This window comes from Grammomys surdaster, unplaced genomic scaffold (assembly GCF_004785775.1).
Source record: "Grammomys surdaster isolate TR1022 unplaced genomic scaffold, NIH_TR_1.0 769, whole genome shotgun sequence".
Classification (NCBI taxonomy): Eukaryota; Metazoa; Chordata; class Mammalia; order Rodentia; family Muridae; genus Grammomys; species Grammomys surdaster.
In genome coordinates, this window is record NW_021605188.1 from 58782 (window position 1) to 80616 (window position 21835).

General features: G+C 39.1%; 1 pseudogene; it reads right to left on the reverse strand.

Annotated features, from left to right (window-relative positions):
- Positions 1-5951: 5951 nt before the first annotated feature.
- LOC114633878 lies at positions 5952-14960 on the reverse strand (annotated as a pseudogene).
- Positions 14961-21835: the final 6875 nt, after the last annotated feature.

The following is a 21835-nucleotide window of genomic DNA, read 5'->3' on the forward strand; positions in this document are numbered from 1 at the left end:
AATCAATTTGGAGGTTCCTCAGAAAATTGGAAATAGTTCTACCTGAATTCCCAGAAATACCACTCCTGAGTATATACCCAAAAGACATGCCACCATATCACAAGGACACATCCTCCACTATGTTCATAGCAGCTTTATTTAATAATAGCCAGAGCTGGAACAACCCAGATGTTCTTGAATCAAAAAATCAGAAAATGTGGTTTACTTGCACAATGAAGTACTACTCAGCTATTAAAAATGAGGACATTGAAAATTTTGCAGGCAAATGGATGAAACTAGAAAATATCATCCTGAGTGAGGTAACCCATAACCAAAAGGACATACATAGCATGTACTCGCTGATAAGTAGATATTAGCCAAAAACTTTACAATATAGCTCACAGACCATATGAAGTCAAATCAAAAGGAAGGCCCAAGTCTGGAAGCTTCAATACTACTTAGAAGGGGAAACAAATAATCACAGGATATAAAGGGAAACAGGGACCTGTGTGGGAGGGGGGGATGGAGAGGCAAAGATGGGAGGCAGGATCAGGTAGAGGAAAAGTCAAGAGAGAAGCCCAGATGTCCAGGAAAATGAATAGAAATATGCATCAGTGTGTGTGTGGGGTAGGAGAACCACTAGAAAGTCCCAGACAGCAGGGATTTGAGAGGCTTCCAGGACCAATGGGAATGACATTAACCAAAATGTCCAACAGTGGGGAGACTGAACCTGGAGAGCCAGCCCCCAGTAGATAGAAATGGTCCCCATTTGAGGGATGGAGCCACCCACCCATCAAGAGTTTTTACCCAGAATTGTTCCTGTCTTAAGGAAATGAGGGGACAAAAAATGGTGCAGAGACTGAAGGAAAGGCCATGCAGAGACCACCACACCTTTGGATCCATCCAATCTCCAGACTATCCCCAACACTACTGCTGATGCTACATTGTGCTTGCAGACAGGAGCCTGGTATGGCTATCCTCTAAGAGGCTCTACCAGCATCTGTCTAAGACCGATGCAGATACTCACAGCCAACCATTGGACTGAGACAGGGGACCCCTATGGAAGAGTTAATGTAAGGACTGAAGGAACTGTAAAGGATTGCAACCCCATAGGAAGAACAACATTATCAACTAATTGGACCCAGAGACTGAACCACCCACAAAGGAACATACATGTCCTGGTCCATGGCCCCCACTACATACGTAGCAGAGGACTGACATGTCTGACCTCAATGGGAGAAGATACACTTGGTCCTGTGGAGACTTGATGCCCCAGAGAAGGGAGATGGTAGAGGAGTTGAGATGGGGTTCAGTGGGAGGGTAGGGAAGCACCCTCTTAGAGGCAGATGAGGGAGAGGAGAGATGGGGTGCTGGGTTAGTGGAGGGGAGAACCAGGAAGGGGAACAATGTTTGAAATGTAAATAAATAAAATACTAAAAGAACAAAATTAAAAACTAAAAAAAAAAAAGAAAGCAGAGAGAGAGGAAAAAAATTTACTGTTGGGTAGGTAGAGAGGTGGGGAGGAACAGGAAGGAATTGGGAGATGGGAGAAAAACTTCAAAATATATTGTATGGAAAACTTTCGATATAGTATCTTATCTGGAAAAGAAATTATTTGCTTGATTATTAAATTGTAGAAATATGCTTTCATTAAATGATTTTAAGGAATTAATATGAACTTTTTTCTGGACAGATGCAGACATAATGTTCCTCAACTTCTAGGCTCTGGACCACATGAAATGTGGGTATTTTTATTAGTGGTTGGATATCTTCTCTATTGCAATAATTGATTAGCGAGAGCACACTTTGTTGTGAATAATGTTATAAAATGAGGTTCTATATTTAATTTTTATATATGCACACAGTAAAATTATTAACTTTGGTTGTTTTCATAGGAAAGACCATGTCAGATTCAGAATCTCTGTTCATGGGATTATTAACCCCACTCTTATATTTGCAGCAGAAAATGGTGTTTTTTTGATATAAGAATATGTTTAACACTTGGAAGCTACACAGTGTCAACAATTAGCTCATTCGTGAAAGTCACAATAGTTTTCTGAAAAAAAAATCTATCAAGTTTTAACTCTGCCCTGACAGAAGGAGAAGATATAATGCAGCAAGGAAACACAGAATGGATCCCAGGCTACCAGCCCGAGCCCCCATACTTACCTTGTCGACTCACTGCTTCATCGACACTTTGCTGCTCTCCATCTCGCACTGAGATGCTGAACTGTCCACTAATATTCTTATTTTCAGTTTTTGAGACAGGAACTGGGTATGTGGCACAGTCTAGATCAAATTTTCATATTCCGCCTTAACTAGTCCTAGATCAAAATTTCCAATTCCATGTTAACTAATCCTAGTTCACATTTTACAATTCCAGGTTAACTAATCCTAGGTCAAATTTTCCTATTCTATGTTAACTCGTCCAAGATCCAAATTTCATATTCCATGATACCTAGTCCTAGATCCAAATTTCATATTCCACGTTGACTAGTCCTCGATTCAAATTTCATATTATATGTTAACTAATCCAAATTCAGATTTCGTATTCCATATTAACTAGTTCAAGACCAAAATTTCTAATTAACTAGTCCTAGATTCAAATATCATATCCCAGGTGCACTAGTCCTAGATCAAAATTTCCAATTCCATGTTAACTCGTCCTAGATCACAACTTCATATTCCATGTTAAATTGTTCAAAGTATAACATGAATCTTGATCCTAAAAGAGCATTAGACAGAGACGAATTCATGCTATCATTAAAGAGAATTTTTAAAAGTAATCTTTAATAGTGTGCAGAGTGATTTCTCCCTCGGAAGGCATATTAATTCTGAGACAGTTGTATCTTGAACCTTTTAGAAAAGTGATTCCAAGAAAAGCTATGTTGACTCAGGTCAGCTTGTTGCCAGTCTGTTGCTCCCCAGGGAAGTTACCTTGCTTTTCTCTTGATTGAACTTTCTGAATTTTTTAGTTAAAAGGCTGAACCACAACAGTTTTAAAATTACCCATTGGAGTCATGTAGTGAACTGTCTTTGCAGCAAGAGGAAAAGGATTTGCATGTGAAGCATGGCTTCTGTCTGAACCAGAACATGAGGAACAGGTTATTGTGTACACTGCACAGTGAAATAGGACAGTCAATAGCTACATCACAGATTAAAGTTTTAGGGAGACAGCTGTAGGGGAGCAGTATTATGAAGAGCTGATACAAGAAGGGTGAGTGATTTTGTAATTTCCCAGCATGTATTAATTAATTTACATGAAGAAAAACATACCAGATTGTGGGGGTGTACAATTTGAGTATGTTAACTTGAGCCAGTGGATATTGAATTACCAATTAGGACATTGTCCTGTGGAGATATGTGGAATGCTCACTGATACAGTTAAGTCAGCTCAGAAATTTGAGACACAAACCATTGGCTGTGCTGTCTGTCAGCAGTAACGTTGCACATAGGGACAAGGTCTTATTAATACCATTCTCCCTACTAGGGAACATCTGCTCTTTTTCAAAGTTAGTATACCTATGTATTTTTTCAAATATATTTATCCTTTGAAGAAGTCAATTGTTGGTGTTGCTTTTTGAATTTCATTTTCTTTATGTATCACTGCTCTAATCTCTTGCTTGTTTCTATTCTCCAAAGTTTCCTCATCATTAAGAATTTCATTCCTTTTGCTCAGAGGCTTTAATACTTGTTTCTGTTTAGAGCAGTGTCTTCTATAGCTGAGACTTTGGTCATTATATGTAGTCAAGGCTTGCTTTGAAGACCTAATCATGCCTCTGCTGCACTATGCTTTCAAGTCAGTCATACATCTCGTTTCAGGCTGAGCTCAGTGTGATGGAAAAGACACTAGTGAATGAGTGTCCTCTAACCTCCATGGCTTTTTTTGTGGGAATTACAAATAAAGAGGGACCTGTGTAACAACTGAATTTCATTGAAAAACTCTGAAGCTGGTGTAGTCACAGTACAGAAAGGCTGTGGAGGAAAGAAAGTGGGAGCTTTCCTGTTTGGACAGTAGTTGGCTTTAGTAATGAGTACTCAGGTAATCAAATTTAGATGGTCAGTAAAAGTCCAAACTGGCCATTTTCGGAAGTTCACAGACCAGGGCAAACAAGAATCGGGATGTGGAACTGAATTTATTTGTAGAAACCAAATTTCTGTAGTTACACTAGTTCAACTAGCACAGAAGATCTGTACAAACTGGTGTTGCTGTGCATAACAGGATTGTTATATTTTTGTCTGAAAGTGCACAACTTGAGAGAAAAGGTAAAATAATATTTGTTGTGCACTAATACATATGTCTAGTCCATGAACAATATTGAACCATAAAGCCTCTTCCCTCTATTGCACTCTAGGTTCTGGTTGAATCCAGTCTACTGCTGCTGCTGGTCTTTCTAGACATCCCATGGCACTGACATTTTCAATATGCTGGGTTGTCCTGCTGAAACTACACTTCTCTTCTTTCCTCTCATACACTCCCTTCATAGGGCCAAGCCTTAGCTGATCTCCATAACACATTCATGCCTTAAAACCAGTACCATGTTAGTGATATTTACACATGACGAAGACCAGCTGCACCACCAGGTACACCCTTGACTGTCTCTGGAACACAGCTTTATTGTCCTCTCAGAAAACAATCCCCAGAAGACTTCACCTCACTGATGCTGGTTTGTTCTTCACCACCACTAATTTTTTAAGTATAGCTAACAGTATCAACTGTGTCAGTAGTCCCTTCTACTCTGGCCTCTAAAGCCAGAGCCACATGGACAAAGCTGCTGAGTTGTGCCACTTTCTGGGGCTGGAACATGGATCTTCTATTACATTATCAGCAGCTTTCTAATTTTCAACAACTTCACTGCCTAAGCTTGGTGTTACTGGAACTTACTCGGTAGTTTAATCTAGAACTCGCAGATCTGCATGGCTCTGTCTCCTGAATGCTGGGATTAAGGTGTGTGTGTGGTACTTTGCCTTTTCCTAAGCTTTTCTTTACCTAAAACTTGTTCTGGATCAGGATGACTTGAACCAGAAATCTGCTTGAATCTCATCTCCTGGGATTTAAGGCATGTACCACCATGCCTGGATGTAAGTATTTCCTTTTAGATCTTAAATTCAAAACCCAGAATCATAATGACAATCTATCCTTAGTCAATTTGACACATACTTGTATCTCCTTATGTCCACATGGAAACAATAACCAGGTAATATTAATGACCATCATGATACAGTTATCCTACAGAAAACTTCACATCTATATGTTTAGGTGGATGGAATCTTCCCATAACATCACCATTTCTTTAATACCATCAGATATCTTTGATTATAGGATTTAGCTTCATTCAACTTCCTGGTGAATCTCTTTGAATCTAACATTTAAAATTTTTCATTTCTAAGATTACTATGTTTGATCAAAAGAATCACCATGAGAGTATACACAGGGCAAAGGCTATGCTTGGCTTTCCTGAGACTTTATTTGTCAATGCAGTCAACATAAACCTCCTTAGCTTAGCCTCAAGGACAATCTTCAGACAAGGAAAAAGGCAGCAACATTCTTCAGCAAAACATCATAAAAACTATATACAAAATTCAAATCAAACTTAGTATATATGTGTGTGTTCCGTATTCCTACTAGAATGGACCATTAAGTTCCACTTAATACATGTAGCAATCCAAAGACTAAAAATCCACATTGCTCCAAACAAGTTTTATGTCTTCATGAGAAGGCAACCAGGAAGAGATGGTCTTCCAGCCAAACAGTAGGAGGGTCTGTTTTATCCTGGCCAGAGCTCCAAAGACCACCATCATAGGAATTCACTTCCTTCAAAACAGAAATATCTACTGCAGCAAGGTTGAACATCTTAATATTGCCACTTTTTGGTCCAAGCACATTCAAATCACTGCAGTTTATTTCTACTATGAATTCCTTCACGCATTTAAATATGATTAGGACATGCAGAAGCTTTAACACTTTGATTATTTTCAGAAGGTTTCTGTCTAGTACGTGTTCTTTTTTGTATTCAGAGACTACTGTGGCATGTAAAGGATTTTCCATCTTGAGTACATTCACAAGGTTTCTGTCCAATATGTGTTCTTTTATGTCTTTGAAAACTATAGTGATATAAACAGGCTTTTCCACGTTCATTTCATTCAGAAGGTTTCTCTAAAGTGTGTGTTCCTTGAAGTATTTGGATAGGAAAGTGACATGCAAAGGCTTTACCACATTCATTACACTCATAGGGCCTCTCTCCACCATGTGCTCCTTCATGTGTTTGGAGACAACTGTGATATGCAAAGGCTCTCCCACATTGATTAAATTCATGAGGTTTCTCTCCTGCACATTTTCTTTTGCGGGTTCTTAGATGACTGTCATGGAAAGGGTTTACCTCATTCATGACATTCATGCAGTTTCTCTACAGTATGTGTTGTTTTATGTATTGGGGGATAACTGTAACTCCCAAGGGCTTAATACACTGATTACCTTAATAGGTTTGCTCTCTTGAATGTGTTCTATTATGTATTTGCAGATGACAGTGAATTCACAAGGTTTTACCACACTGATTAAATTAACAGGGTTTCTCACCAGAGTCATTTTTGTGTGTGTGTGTAAAGAATAATGATATGCAAAGGCTGTACAACAATGATGGCATTCACGTGGTTTATCTCTTGTATGGGTCTTTTATAAGACTGCAGATGACTGTGACTTGCAAATGCTTTGGAACACTGATTACATTCATCAGGTTTCTCTCTGATATGTGCTCTTTTATAATAATAGAGACTACAAGGTTGTGAAAAGTCTTTAACTCATTGAGTACATTCATGAGGTTTCCTTCCAGTATGGGTCTTTAATGTTTTGGAAAGTAATGGGACATGCAAAGGCTTTAGCATATCGATTACTGTCTTAGGGTTTCTATTCTTGTACAAATCATCATGAACTATAAGGAAGTTGGGAAGGAAAGTGTTTATTGAGCTTACACTTCGATGTTGCTGTTCCTCACCAAAGAAAGTCAGGACTGGAACTAATTAGGTCAAAAAGCAGAAGCTGAGGCAGAGGCCATGGCAGGATATTATTTACTGGTGTGCTTCCCCTCCATTGACATCACACTACTTACTAGAGGAAAAATGGGTAGAGGAGAAGAGATTATAATGACAACAAATCAAGGTTGTGTAATGCCCAAAATTAACCTTTATGACTCACCTGCCCAGGGAATCCTGGTATCCTGGAAACAGGTATCCTGGAATGCTGGAAGTTGTAGTTCTTGGAAAATAACAAAGTCCCGTAGAACCCAAGACTACCTTCCCAACATTGATAGGACCCACAGTGGCCCCTCCTAACTTATAACTGATTGAGAAAATGCCACACAGCTGAATCTCATGGAGGCATTTCCTCAAATGAAGCTCCTTTCTCTGTGATAACTCCAGCCTGTGTCAAGTTCCACACAAAAACAGCCAGTACAATTATATTCATACATTTTCTCCAACATGGGCTCTTTTATACTTTTGCAGAAAATAACTTTGTAAAAAGCATTTTGTCACATGGATTATATTAAGAAGATTTCTCTCCAGTATGTGGTCTTTTACAGTTTTGGAGACATCGTCTTTATAAATAGGCTATACCACATTAATTACATTCTTCAGGGTTATGTCCAGTATGTGTCCTTTAATGATATTGTAGAGTATGGCGGTCTGAAAATGCGTTAAGACATTGATTACATGCATAAGGTTTATCTCCAGTATGTGTTCTTCTATGTCTTTTGAGATTACTCTGATCTGAAAAGGCTTTACCACATTGATTACATTCATGAGGTTTCTCTCCAGTATGTGTTCTTTTATGATATTGTAGAGTATTCCATTGTGAAAATGCTTTACGACATTGGTTACATTCATAAGGTTTTTCTCCAGTATGTATTCTTTTATGACTTTTGAGAGTACTCTGTTGTGAAAAGGCTTTACCACACTGATTACATTCATAAGGTTTCTCTCCAGTATGTGTTCTTTTATGACACTGGAGATTACTCTGTTGTGAAAAGGCTTTAACGCATTGATTACATTCATAAGGTTTCTCTCCAGTATGTGTTCTTTTATGACATTGGAGATGCCTGTGACGTGAAAAGGCTTTACTACATTGATTACATTCATGAAGTTTCTCCCGAGTATGTTTTCTTTTATGTTTTTGGAGATGACTCTGTATTGCAAAGGCATTACCACATTGATCACATTCATAAGGTTTCTCTCCAGTATGTGTTATTTTATGATATTGAATAGAACTCTGTTGTGAAAAGTGTTTATCACATTGATTACATTCATAAGGTTTCTCTCCAGTATGTGTTCTCTTATGACAAATGAGAGTACTGGATCTTGCAAAGGCTTTACCACAATGATTACATTCAAAAGGTTTCTCTCCAGTATGTGTTCTTTTATGATATTGGAGATGACTGGGTCTTGTAAAGGCTGTACCACATTGATTACATTCATAAGGTTTCTCTTCATTATGTGATTTTTTTATGACATTGCAAATGACTATGCATTGCAAAGGCTTTCCCACATTGTTTATATTCATAAGGTTTCTCTCCAGTATGTGCACTTTTATGATATTGGAGATGATTGGGTCTTACAAAGGCTTTACCACACTGATTACATTCATATGGTTTCTTCCTGCTATGACTTCTTACATGCCTGCAATGATAATTGGCACAAGTGAAAGCTTTACCACTTTCATTGCCATGATGAATCATTTAATCAATATGAATTAATTTTACAGTTTGGTTTAATAATAAAGAAGAACCATATCTTAAGGTTTTACCACTTCATATGTTTATAGTGATCTCACCAACTCTGGCTTGATGCCTCTTTGAAAACACCTGTGATGACAGGAATATTTACTATATGGCTCACAGGTATAACATCCTTTTTCTCTATGAGATTTCTATATTATGTGTTTCATGTATCTGAAGGAAAATGCAAAAAAGGAGACCTTTATAACACTGATTATATTCATAAATTTTCTGCAGTGTGAATCACCCCACATTAGCACTGTGAACCAGGAAAAACAGAAAAATTTACACGTTTCAAGTACCCATGGGGATATTCTGCAGTGTCATTTTGGGGATGTTCCCAGTAAAGCCAGAAAAGCAATTAATTGCATACTTCTAGCATATTCAGAGAATCTATCAAAGGCAAAATTCTACATATCTTCTCACTGTTCTGGAATAAAGACAGGGATTTTGCTCTTTTAAATATTCCTATGCTCACATAGGTTTTTTTTTTTTATTCTGACACTTGATATACACATAAAAAGAATAAATGAAAGCTTTCCACATTGAATTAACAACATTTGAGTTTTTGTTTCTTCTAGACATACTGTATGTGGATTGAGGTTTCTCCACAGCAACATTCTTGACTCTCATAAACTGACCTCTCAGTAAACTTAGCAATGTCACTACAAAAATATGAGTATCACTGAATTTACCATGGACTATTTACTTATTGCATGGCTTTGGATATATGTTTATCACTATTCAATGTGCAACATCTAAATATTATGAGACTGATCAGATTGGTAGTTCCACAGCATTGCTCTAATGGAGTTACAAATCAAATAAAGGTATCTCTTAAGGCATTGTTTCTATGTCTCCTTCCTTAGATAAATGCCTTGCAAACACAAATCAGGTAACTGACATTAAGGCCCATGGATTTGTGAGAATATTTTAATCATAGCTATACTTAAATGACTGATATTTTACATACTTCCTTTACTTTAGAGTTTCCAGGACATATTAAAATTGCCTCATAGGCATATATGTTTCAGTTTGCACATTAATATTAATTTTTGTACTGTCTAGTATTTTGAAATTCTTTTTCAATATGGTGGTCTTCCCAATTGTACCCTAAAACACAGTATGAGAAAATGAATGATACAGTATTGGAAATTAGGCAAAAGTCAAGTTACTGTGGTTTTTCACAGCACTGACTCTGATTTCTTTTACTCAATCTTCCATGTTCCCAATTCAAATAACAGAGTGTCATCAATAATCAAGAAATATTTGTCCCCGTATTTTGAAAAACAAAAGAAAATTCACAGTCTTACCTATATCAGTGAGGTTCCAGTAGGTCTCCAGCATCACATCTTTGTAGAGATTCTTCTGGGAAGGATCCAGCAAATCCCACTCTTCTCCAGTGAACTTGATATGCACATCATCAAAATTCATTGCATCCTAAAATATGTGTACATCACAAAGCATGATAATGACATCACTGTAAATAAAGGTATGCTTCCTAGACAATATAATCATATATTTCTGGTGCTCCCATCATTTATTTCTTTGACACAGAAGTTATAATCTAATTTTTATGTCATTTTAAAAGGAAGTTTTATTATGAGGATTTCATGTGTCGCTTCTGAATCCACTGAACAGGCTATAGCTTTGCAAGAGAAATGCCAATTGACAGGGAGATGGAGAGGGAAACAGACCAACAGCACTGAGCACACATTAAACAAATCGTATGAACAATTAGTAACTACATAAATGATGGACAACCTGGGTGGTTTTGCTCATTTCTTTAATCTCAGAGGCAGAGGTAGGTGTATGTCATTGAGCTTGATGCTAGCATGGTCAATGCAACAAGTTCCAGGACAGCAAAAGTTACATATTAAGACACTCATGCCCCTGTAACTATCAACCAAGGAGACAGAAATGATTGAGAGAACTCCCAGTTCTTTCCTGAATTTCCTACAAAGAATTAGACATTCAAAGCAGTTCTGCATTCATCTTATAGAAACGTAAAGTGCACCAGTTTAAAATGCAGCATTAAATAAAATTTTACTAAAATGGAACACATGTTTAAACAGATACAAATGGAGAGATGAAAATATTAGCAATATAAATGTTGATCATAAATAAGCAACATAGGGCAGGAGAATGAGATAACTCAGAAGTGGAAATTTCTGGCTGGTCTTCCACATAATGGTGGTCAATTTCAAATATCTACATGGGGACTAACAACTACCCGTAATATGAAGATCAAGAATTCTGAGGCCACATTCTTGCATAACTAAAGATCAGGCACATATGATAATCATATTCATCTACACAGGTAAAATACTCCTATTTGTCCAAAAATTTTAAGAGAAACACACGACTAAGGAAAAACATCATATATCATCCAATGACTCTGAAGCCTCAGGTAGTATTGATATCATGAGCATATGCCATTCTTAGAAATAGAATATAACCTACATATTTGGACAAATTTCAATATTAAAGATGAAGAGCAGCACAGAAGCCTGTACTTATTTTACAGTAACATGTCAGGTGGCTTGTGTAGATTCTATATCTACTATGAGGACAGGAAGGGCTTCACAGAAAAAGTTTATCCTGGAAAAACAAAAATAATAAAGTTAAAAAGAAAACCAACAGGATGGGGGCTGGAGAGATGGCTCAGTGGTTAAGAGCACTGACTGCTCTTCCAGAGGTCCTGAGTTCAAATCCCAGCAACCACATGGTGGCTCACAACCATCTGTAATGAGATTTGATGCCCTCTTCTGGTGTGTCTGAAGACAGCGACAGTGTACTCATAAATAAAATAAATAAATCTTTAAAAAAAAAAAAAAAAAGAAAACCAACAGGCTTGCGAAATAGATTAACATTGGATAACAAATATTTATACAGTATCTTATGGGATATAGGGACAGAGACCAAATGGTGAATGTATGGTATCATGAGAACAAAGCTGAAGGATCAAACTCAACAACAACACAGTTGACACACAGAACAAAATTTGTCCTATCTAAAGAAATGCAGGGTATGACTATAGCAGAGATTGAAGGAATGGCCAATGAAAACTTGCCCAACTAGAGACCCACCTTACTGGCAAGCTTTAATCCATAACATTATTAAGGACACACTGTTATGCTCCCACACAGGAGCCTTGCATAATTGTCCATTGAGAGGCTCCACCCAGCAGCTGACTGAAACAGCTGCAGAGAACCACAGTTAAACATTGAATGGACCTGGGGACTCTTGTGGAAGAGTTGGGGGAAGGATTGAAGATCCTCAAGAGGATAGCAATTACACAGTAAGACCAACAAACTCAAATATTACACAGCTTTTAAAAACAATGAATTTGAGAAATTCTTAGGTAAATGTATGGAACTAGAAAATATCAACCTGAGTGAGGTGACCCTATCACAAAAGAACACACATGGTATGCACTCAATGACAATTGGACATTGGCCCAAAAGCTGACACTCTCTGAAAATCCAAAAATCGAATAGTAACCCAGGAATAAAACTTTAAAACAAACAAGACAAACCCAGAAACCAGTACCTAGACCAATCATCACCTCAAACCCAGATACCTAGATACCAGCACAGGAATATAATAAATAACAGCAAGGAAAATATGTCATCAAGAAATAAAAGCTAGCAGGGTGGTGGTGGCACACGCCTTTAATCCCAGCACTTGGGAGGCAGAGGCAGGCGGATTTCAGAATTCGAGGCCAGCCTGGTCTACAGAGTGAGTTCCAGGATAAAAGCTATCCTATCGCAGCAGGTCATTAGAAATCAAAACATGGGCCGGGCGGTGGTGGCGCACGCCTTTAATCCCAGCACTTGGGAGACAGAGGCAGGCGAATTTCTGAGTTCGAGGCCAGCCTGGTCTACAGAGTGAGTTCCAGGACAGCTCGGGCTATACAGAGAAACCCTGTCTCGAAAAACCGAAAAAAAAAAAAAAAGAAAGAAAAAAAAAAGAAATCAAAACATGTAACAGATATTTTGCAAAAGAGCTTGTTGGGGGAAAGGGAGAGGAGTGAGAATCTGGGGAAGGGATAGAGGTACACAAGAGGACCTACAGACAGACAGACAGACAGACAGACAGACAAACAGACAGACAAACAGACAGACAGGGAGCAGAGAGAGAGCGATGAAGGTAAAGTCAGAGAATAAAGAGGCATCTGCAGAGAACAGAGACAGGGAACAAACATAGAGAGTGGCTGTAGCTGTCGGTCCGTGAATGCAAAGCACACCTGACAACAGCAGCAGGTGGGAGAGGCAGGGAATGACTTAAGCAGTTGCTAAGTCCCTGAAGGCAGGCAATTGAAATTGTCTGTACTCTGACAACTACAGAGGCAAGGTTCACACACAGAACAGGAAAGGAAGATAAATAAAAAAAATGGAGATATTGGTGAAAAACAAAAATGTTGAATTTAACAGTATTGAGGAAATCAGCAACTAGGGACACTGCAACATATGAAAAGGCAAAAAACTAGAGATGATTGGAAAAGAAAAAGAGAATATCAGCTCAAAAGTCTAGAAAATATTTTCAATAAAATCATAAATGCAAAAGTTCCTAAACTATGCTGGGCGGTGGTAGCGCAGGTTTTTAATCCCAGCACTTGGGAGGCAGAGGCAGGTAGATGTTTGAGTTCGAGAGTTCGAGAGTTCGAGGCTAGCCTGGTCTACAGAGTGAGTTCCAGGACAGCCAGGGCTACACAGAGAAACCCTGTCTTGAAAAACCAAAAAAAAAAAAAAAAAAAGAAAAAAGAAAGAAAGAAAGAAAGAAAGAAAAGAAAAGAAAAGAAAAAGTTGCTAAACTAAAGAAGATGCCTATAACAGTAAAGAACCATTGAAAATACCAAATAGATTAGACAAAAATAAAGTCCCTTTGCTACATAATAATCAAAACATGAAACATTTAAAGAACTATAAACAACTGCAACAAAAAAACTTGACAGAAACTAAACAAAACAAAAACTAGTAACATGTAAAAGCAGACCTATTAGATATATACCTGTCTTCTTAATGTATACTGTAAAAGAAAAAGTGTTTGGACACATGTGCAGTAGACTCAAAGAAACCACCCATGTTTCTCCAAGCAAGCCAATGATCCAAATGTTTTGGGCCAATTCAGAATCAGCCATGATAGTGAAGTTATTCATAGGTCACTGCCTGATTTGGCATGTGAGGAGCACCACAGGACCACACAAGTGGTCACATCAGGCTGATGGTGTCCCTCCAGCCCCAGACAGGACCCACCAACCTAGCTCCCACTGCTCAACCACCTGCTCCTCCCTATCGTGGGCATTTTTTTTCCTGTGCTCACCATGTCTCGATTTCAGAGCTTCCCTGGGGTTCTCTCACATCACCCAACAGCACAGCTCATAGCAGGAAGCAGAGAAACGCCCAAGCCAGCACAGTTGCAGTAAACTTACAGAGAGGAACTGGAAGATCCCGCCTCTTTGTCTGACTGGCAGATCCACCTGGAGCCCTGATTGGCCCGTGAATTTTCCTCAAAGTTAAAGTGTGCTTCCGGTCTAGGTCAGACCTTTCAGATCTCCTGAGTGGTTTGCACACCATTAGCATTTGTGCCTCTCCTCCAAGAGGAATCTCACCTCACCCAACCCTGGGGGAGAATTCACCATTCCAGCTCAGGCTATTCAGGTACTTGTTCCAATCCCCCTCTTTGAGCTCTGATCCTGCACTTATCAGGACCTGACTTCAGACCTTGCCTGAGCTCTCCTCACAGCACTTGCTTTCATCCTGAAATCAAGGTGAATAGCTTTCATAGGTGCAGTGGAGGAGGTGTCAATCTGACCCAGGACTGGAAGAGTGCCAAGTCTATTAACATTCAAGAAGGATTTTAGGAAGCAACAGTTTTGTTTTGTGGCTCACAATGGGCTCAGGAAATCTGCAGCTCCATTTCACCAGATGATTGGTATGAAACAGCCCTGGGAGAAAAGCCAGAAACATAAGGGAAACACTGTTGAGCACTATTGTGAACCAGCACATCTTCATCAGTGATGAAGGAGAGAAAAACCACACTTGTATTAGTACAGGTTCTCTAGATAAACATATCTCAAAGCATAGAGAGAATGAAGCTCTCTATACATATAGAAAGGATATTTAACAGAATGTCCCAATAAAGGCTGTCAGCCAAGGGAAGTAAGGTAGTAAGGTTCTTCACAACATTGCCTACCTGGACCATGACCATCTCCTTACCCCACCTTCACCCACCACTTCAGCAGAAGGAGGTTCTTTTCAATTGTATATGTCATCTGATGGGCCTAATCTGCATTGTTATCCTAGAAGAGTGGTGACAAATCTATTGCAAACTGATAATCAGTGATCCTCTAGCTGGATTCTGAACTCACAGGAGCCTTGCATGCATGTGTGGCAGCCTAAGACAATTAGCATGCCTACCTCATGCACCTGTCACTACAGGTCTGCAGATATTTCTCTTTGATTGGGAGTGATCCAGTACACTTGGTTGGAAGGACAAAAGTCAAGTGCATTGCAGACTCGAAAAAACGTGTTCTCTATTAAGAACATTTGTTGCAGTCTCAGAAGACACACATGACAGTTAACAAACCTCTTTAACTTAAATTCTGGTGGAGTCTGATGCCTGTTTCTGGCCTCTGTGGCAACTGTATGCATGTGCTGCAAAGACATTCCGCAGGCTGAACAACCATATGTTATCAATTTTTTTTATTAAATATATCTTATCATTTTAATTGTTATGTTCCATATAAGTGTTTACTGTTATCCACCTTGCCAGTGTAGTTTTTGTCATGTGTACTTCTCCTCAGGGGACTCTTTTCTCTTGAAGTCTTATTTAATTTAAAGATATTGATAGGAATGATAATTTGTAGCATTTTTTGTCTACTTTGTGCAAAGACTTGGTCTTAATCGCAAGTACTGTACAATTAGACTCAGTGCCCATGCTTATAACCCCAGCACCCAGGAGTTGGAGCAGAAAGAAAAATAAGAATATCTTCAGGCAGGACAGAATAAGTTTGAGATCATCTTGGATCACAGTGCATCACTAAACACATACAGTGAGAACAGCACACAGGCCTTTCCCAGCATCAAACAGTAACACTGGTCAGATGGCTTCTCAATAGTTTTCCTAAGGACTTCACTAGGGTTGTATGTCCTTCCCTCTACTTTTTCATTCCTGTTGGCCTGGACTCACTTTTGAACACTGAAAAATTATAGTATTTTTCGAATATCCTAAACTTTGTGGTATTAACAAAAATTTGTATAACTATCCTGGTTTAAACCAAATTGCTCCTAATCTATATACTTCTTTAAATCACATAAAAAGAGAGAACATTTCATACCAGTTTCAGTGGAAATTACATAAATCACCTGAATACAGCAAACTTCCCGATGTAGTAGGAACTTTTATTTGTGTGTGTCTGTGTATGTCTGTGTATGTGTGTGTCTCTATGTGGTCTCTCTGTTTGTCTCCCTCTCTGTATCTGTATGTGTGTCTGTCTGTCTTGTGTGTGTCTCTATGTAGCCTATCTCTCAGTCTCCCTATGTCTCAGTCTCTCTCCCTCCCTCCTTCCCTCCCTCTCTCTCTCTCTCTCTCTCTCTACTTGATTATGACTGTGTTGGGAAAGTTTAATTTTTTTTTAAGATTTATTTATTTCATGTATGGGAGTGCACTGTAGCTGTCTTCAGACACACCAGAAGAGGGCATCAGATTTCACTGCAGATGGTTGTGAGCCACCACGTGGTTGCTGGGATTTGAACTCAGGACTTCTGGAAGAGCAATTAGTGCTCTTAACCACTGAACCATCTCTCCAGCCCGGGAAATTTTATATAGTCTTTGTTTACATTTTGAGACACAGATAAAGATATGTACAACAGTGTCTCTCACTCATAGGTATGCTCAATGGATCTGCATATATTCACTTAACTCACACAGAACATTAGTTCTAATCAGCATCTTAGGCTTTTTTTCTTCCTTCCTCTCTCTTTCTCTCTGTCTCTGTCTCTGTCTCTGTCTCTGTCTCTCTCTCTCTCTTTCTCTCTCTTTCTTTCTTTCTTCCTTTATTTTTCTTTTTTTTATTGGTTTTAAATGTTTTATTTATTGGATTTAAATGTTATCCTTTTTCCCAGTTCCTCTCCCCTAGATATCTCCTATCCCAACCCCTCTTCCCCTTGTTTCTATGAGAGTGTTCCTCCACCCACCCTCTCCCACCTCCCTGCCCTGGCATTCCCCTACATTGGGCCATTGAGCCGTCAAAGGACCAAGGGTCTGGCCACCCACTAATGCCTGATAAGGCCATCCTCTGCTGTATATGCAACTGGAGCCATGGGTCCATCCTTGTGTATACTTTTGTTGGTGGTTTAGTCCCTGGGAGCTCTGAGGAGGGAGAGGAACTGGTTGGTTGATATTGTTGTTCTTTTCTTAGTGTTGCAAACCCCTAGCTCCTTCAGTCCTTTAACTACTCCATTGGAGACCCTGAGCTCTAAGGCTGCTATGAACATAGTGGAACAAGTTCCCATGTGGCATGGTGGGGCATCTTTGGGGTATATTCCCAAGAGTGGTATTGCTGGGTCTTCAGGTAGAAGGATTTCCAGTTTTCTGAGGAACCTCCAGATTGATTTCCAGAGTGGTTGTTTGCAAAGATCAGTTTGCAATCCCACCAGCAGTAGAGGAGTGTTCCTCTTTCTTCACATCCTCGCCAACATGTGTTGTCACCTGAATCTAATAAAAGAGAAGGTGGGAAAGAGCCTTGAACTCATTGGCACAGGGGAAATTTCCTGAACAGAACTCCAATGGCTCATGCTCTAACATCAAGAACTGATAATGAGACCTCATGAAACTGGAAAGCTTTTGTAAGGCTGCTGTAAGGCTGCTGTAAGAACATAGTCAATAAGACAAATCAGAAACCTACAGATTGGGAAAAAAACTTCACTAACCCCACATCTGATAGACAGCTAATATCCAAAATATATAAAGAACTCAGGAAGGTAACCACCAAAAAACCAAACAACTAAGTCAAAATTTGGGGTATAGAACTAAGCCAAGAATTCACAACAGAGGAATCTCAAATGGCTGAGAAGCACCTAAAAAAATGTTCAAAGTCCTTAGTGATCAGAGAAATGTAAATTAAAACAACCCTGAGATTCCACCTTACACCAATCAGAATGGCTAAGATCAAAAACTGAGGTGACAACACATGCTGGCTGTATCTCATTTTTAATAGGGTTATTTGATTCTCTGGAGTCCAACTTCTTCTCTTTTTTATAATTTATTTTTTCTCAAATCATAATTCATTCACACAGGGGTTATAAACACAGAAAGGCAGGATGTGGGGAAGGGAATGACACTGGAGTGTGGGTGTTCAGGGGGAATACAGATATCTTCAGAACTGGGTATCAGCTGGGTGAAGGTTCAGGGGACAAGTCACTATGACTCTGCCTATGACTTGCTTGTCCTTATCTAAGTTGGTATTATCTGCCAAGGCTACCTATTTACAAGGTCTATGACTACTCAGGCTTGTAAATTTCCACAAAAGCTGCCTGTTTACAATAGCTTATAGCCATCTGTTTCAATGTTTTTCCATGGAGACCCAAGACTTGCTGTCAGTATACATGTATAACAGGCCTATTGCTGATTTTAGGCCTATGGCTGATTTTAGGCCTTTAGTGTGCAAGCAGGTCTGCCCCTGACATCTCCTCCCTTCTCTAAGTATAGAAGGGCTGTGGCAATTCTAATCTTGTGAAGGCGGGGATAGAGGCCTGACCTCCAGTACTTGATGTGGACCGTGTAATGGCTCTGGTCCCCCTGTCATTGTCCAGTGAGGCATGAGGGCCATACCCACCCGATGTCTTTTTCCTGGAGAGGGGATACTTTTGACATCAACCCCTATGCAGTCAGGCTTGTCCCTCAGGGAACCCAGAAAGATATTTTTATCTTTTATTTATATTCCCTTGCAGTGCTTAGCCTCGCAGCCTAAGCAAGAATTCAGATCGCCTGTCAGAGAAGGTTATGGGTGGCCCCTCTCTGCATGGTCTTGGGACAGAAGTCCCCCCTTTTAGGTTGGGTGGAGATGGGTTTTGGAAACACCCTGTATAAAGTAACAACCTCATCTTGAGTCTCATGGTCCTCCATAGGTAACTTATGATAATGTATCTGAATAGGTTTTGCTACCAAATTATTTATCTGTTGTATCACAGAGTTAGTCCGCCTATTTGAGGCCCATGGACCACCAGAAATAAGCAAAAAGAACCCAAATAATGGTCCCAAGATGGGAGGAAGTAGGGTTGACAACCTTGGAGAGGCTGAAAACCAATTCTTTTACCAGGAGTCCAACTTCTTGAATTCTTTCTATATATTAGATATTAGTCCTCTATTGAATGTAAAATTGGTACATATCTTTTTCCAATCTGTTGGTTGCCATTTTGTCCTTTTGACAGTGTCCTTTGACTTACAGAACCTTTGCAATTTTATGAGGTCCCATTTGTCTATCATTGATCTTAGTGCATAAGCCACTGGTGTTCTGTTCAGGAAAATTTCCCCTGTGCCCATATGTACGAGGCTCTTCCACATTTTTTCTTCTATTAGTTTCAGTGTATCTGGTTTTATGTGGAGGTCCTTGATCCACTTTGACTTGAGCTTTGTATGAGGAGAATGCATTTTGATTTGCATTCTTCTACATGCTGACCTCCAGTTAAACCAGCACCATTTGTTGAAAATGCTGTCTTTTTTTCTACTGGATGTTTTTAGCTCCTTTGACAAACAGAGTGAGTTCCCTCCCAAGTGCTGGGATTAAACATGTGCACCACCACCCAGCGGCCCTACATTTTTAAACTGATGAGAGGGGTGACATAGAAAAAGCAACAGTTATGGTACCTCAGAGACAAATGCTTCTAAGGGGACAAAACATCAAGTGACCTTAGGTGTGAGAGTTTATTTCTGGGTCTTCAATTCTAGTCCATTGATCAAAGGGTCCTTCTTATGGAATTCATGTCCTCTGGTTTGCATGGCCACCACAAATATGTGAGCTTCCATGCTTACCTTTTTGCCTTTCAAGTTCTTCAGGTTTCTCACCAATCTTCCTGTCTTTCCATGAATCCAGGACTGGTGATGCTGTGGCAAGATAAATATTAGTGGGCTGGCAATGTAGTCACCCTCGAGAGGATATCTGTACTTTTTTGTGTTTGTACAATGGATCTCTCTACATTTTTAATTTTTTGTTTGCTTGTTTGTTTGTTTGTTTTCAAGACAGAATTTCTCTGTGTAGTCCTGGCTGTCCTGGAACTCACTCGGTAGATCAGGCTGGCCTCGAACTCAGAAATCTGCCTGCGTCTGCCTCCCAAGTGCTGGTCTTAAACACGTGCACCACCACCACCCAGCCGCCCTACATTTTTAAACTGATGAAATGGGTGACTTAGAAAGAGCAACAGTTATGGTACCTCAGAGACAAATACTTCTAAGGGGAGAAAACATAACTAAACAGATAAAAAGAGTCTGAAAAGAAAACGGTCATTTGAAGTTGGCATTTATAGTAGGAGTGTGTTATGTTTGTGGCATAACATACACAGAAGTCAGACTGTTAGGGCTACTATAATTTCTATTCAGGATGTAGTTAAGAACATAATTAGGGTAGCATTACTCTCATTATAGAAAGAGAATAGAAAAGAATACCATTTAAAAACCAGTATCAATGTTTGTGTTTAGTGTTAGAAGACTGGCTGTTTGTCTTTCTTGTAAAGCCAGTAGTGTGGGGGAAACACTTTAGGAATTTTGGACTAGCCAGTATAATCAATATTCAAACACTGTCCCTCCTCTATTATAACCTTGTGTGATATATGAAGAGTTAAATTTTGAAGAAATATTTTTAGCATCAACATGAATTATGTTTTGTAAGGTGAAATATGCATCTATTATGAGTTGGACTAAATTCCAAAGCTCTTCAAAAAAGGATGCAACTTGAATCAGCTGTTTGCTACTTTAGACCCCTTATTGAAGAACATGTACCAGGGGCTTTGTAAGAGATGCCAGTTGAACTCCAAGGACACAACATAAGATACCTGAATAATTCTACAAATCTGTAAGTTTGATGAGAGAAGATCCTGCATCACTTTAAAAAAATCAGGGAGCAGGCATGAATGGTGTACAGAAGGACATAATCTATTAGTGAGACGTACTCTGCTGGGCGGTAGTGGTGCACCCCTTAAATCCCAGCACTTGGGAGGCAGAGACAGGCGGATTTTTGAGTTCGAGTCCAGCCTGGTCTTCAGAGTGTGTTCCAGGACAGCCAGGGCTACACAGAGAAACCCTGTCTTGAAAAAACAAAACAAAACAAAAACAAACAAACAAAAAGAAACCAAAAAAGAGAGACGCAATCTTTGATAATGAGATGGTGTTCTATAATTGGTAAATATAGCTTTTATCATTTGGCCTCAGTATTTAATAAGATTGTTCAGTTTTCCTCAGCTGTATACAGACCCTGCTATGCTGAAGTAACCCATGTTCTTGTCTTTTATATGGGATAATTGAGATACATCGATTTATGACAAAGGATATCTGGAGTAAGAATTTTTTATCTAAACAACATTTCATATGATCAGACATAATTTTTGAGGACTGCTCTTCTTTCAATTGCTAAAGAGACATCCTGCATTTTAAAATGGACCATATTTTCTATTTAGCAAAATCAACTTCTGTTTATGTTCTGTTAGGCCTATTGAAAATTCACTCCTAAGTTATCACTTGGGCTTCTGAAGAATCTCTGTATCTTCAAGCTTTTGTTTGTCCTATTTTCCCTCTTAGTGAACACTACTCCATAGCCTTGCTTGGGCTGACTGTGACTTCCCTTTGAAGCTTTGAGGGAATCATTCCTGTATTTTGACTCTCCTCAATGTAGACTGGACACAGGATAGAATTAAACTTAGATTACAGCCAGATTGTCATAAATGTTGTTCTGAAGACAGAGACTTTAATCCCATATGTATTTCCCATAAGTCTCATACTCTAAGTGCCTTAAATAACTCACTTATTCATTCAGAATTTCTAAAGGCTTTGTTGGGTTTTTTATTCTCAGTTTTGGAAATTTCCATCCTCAT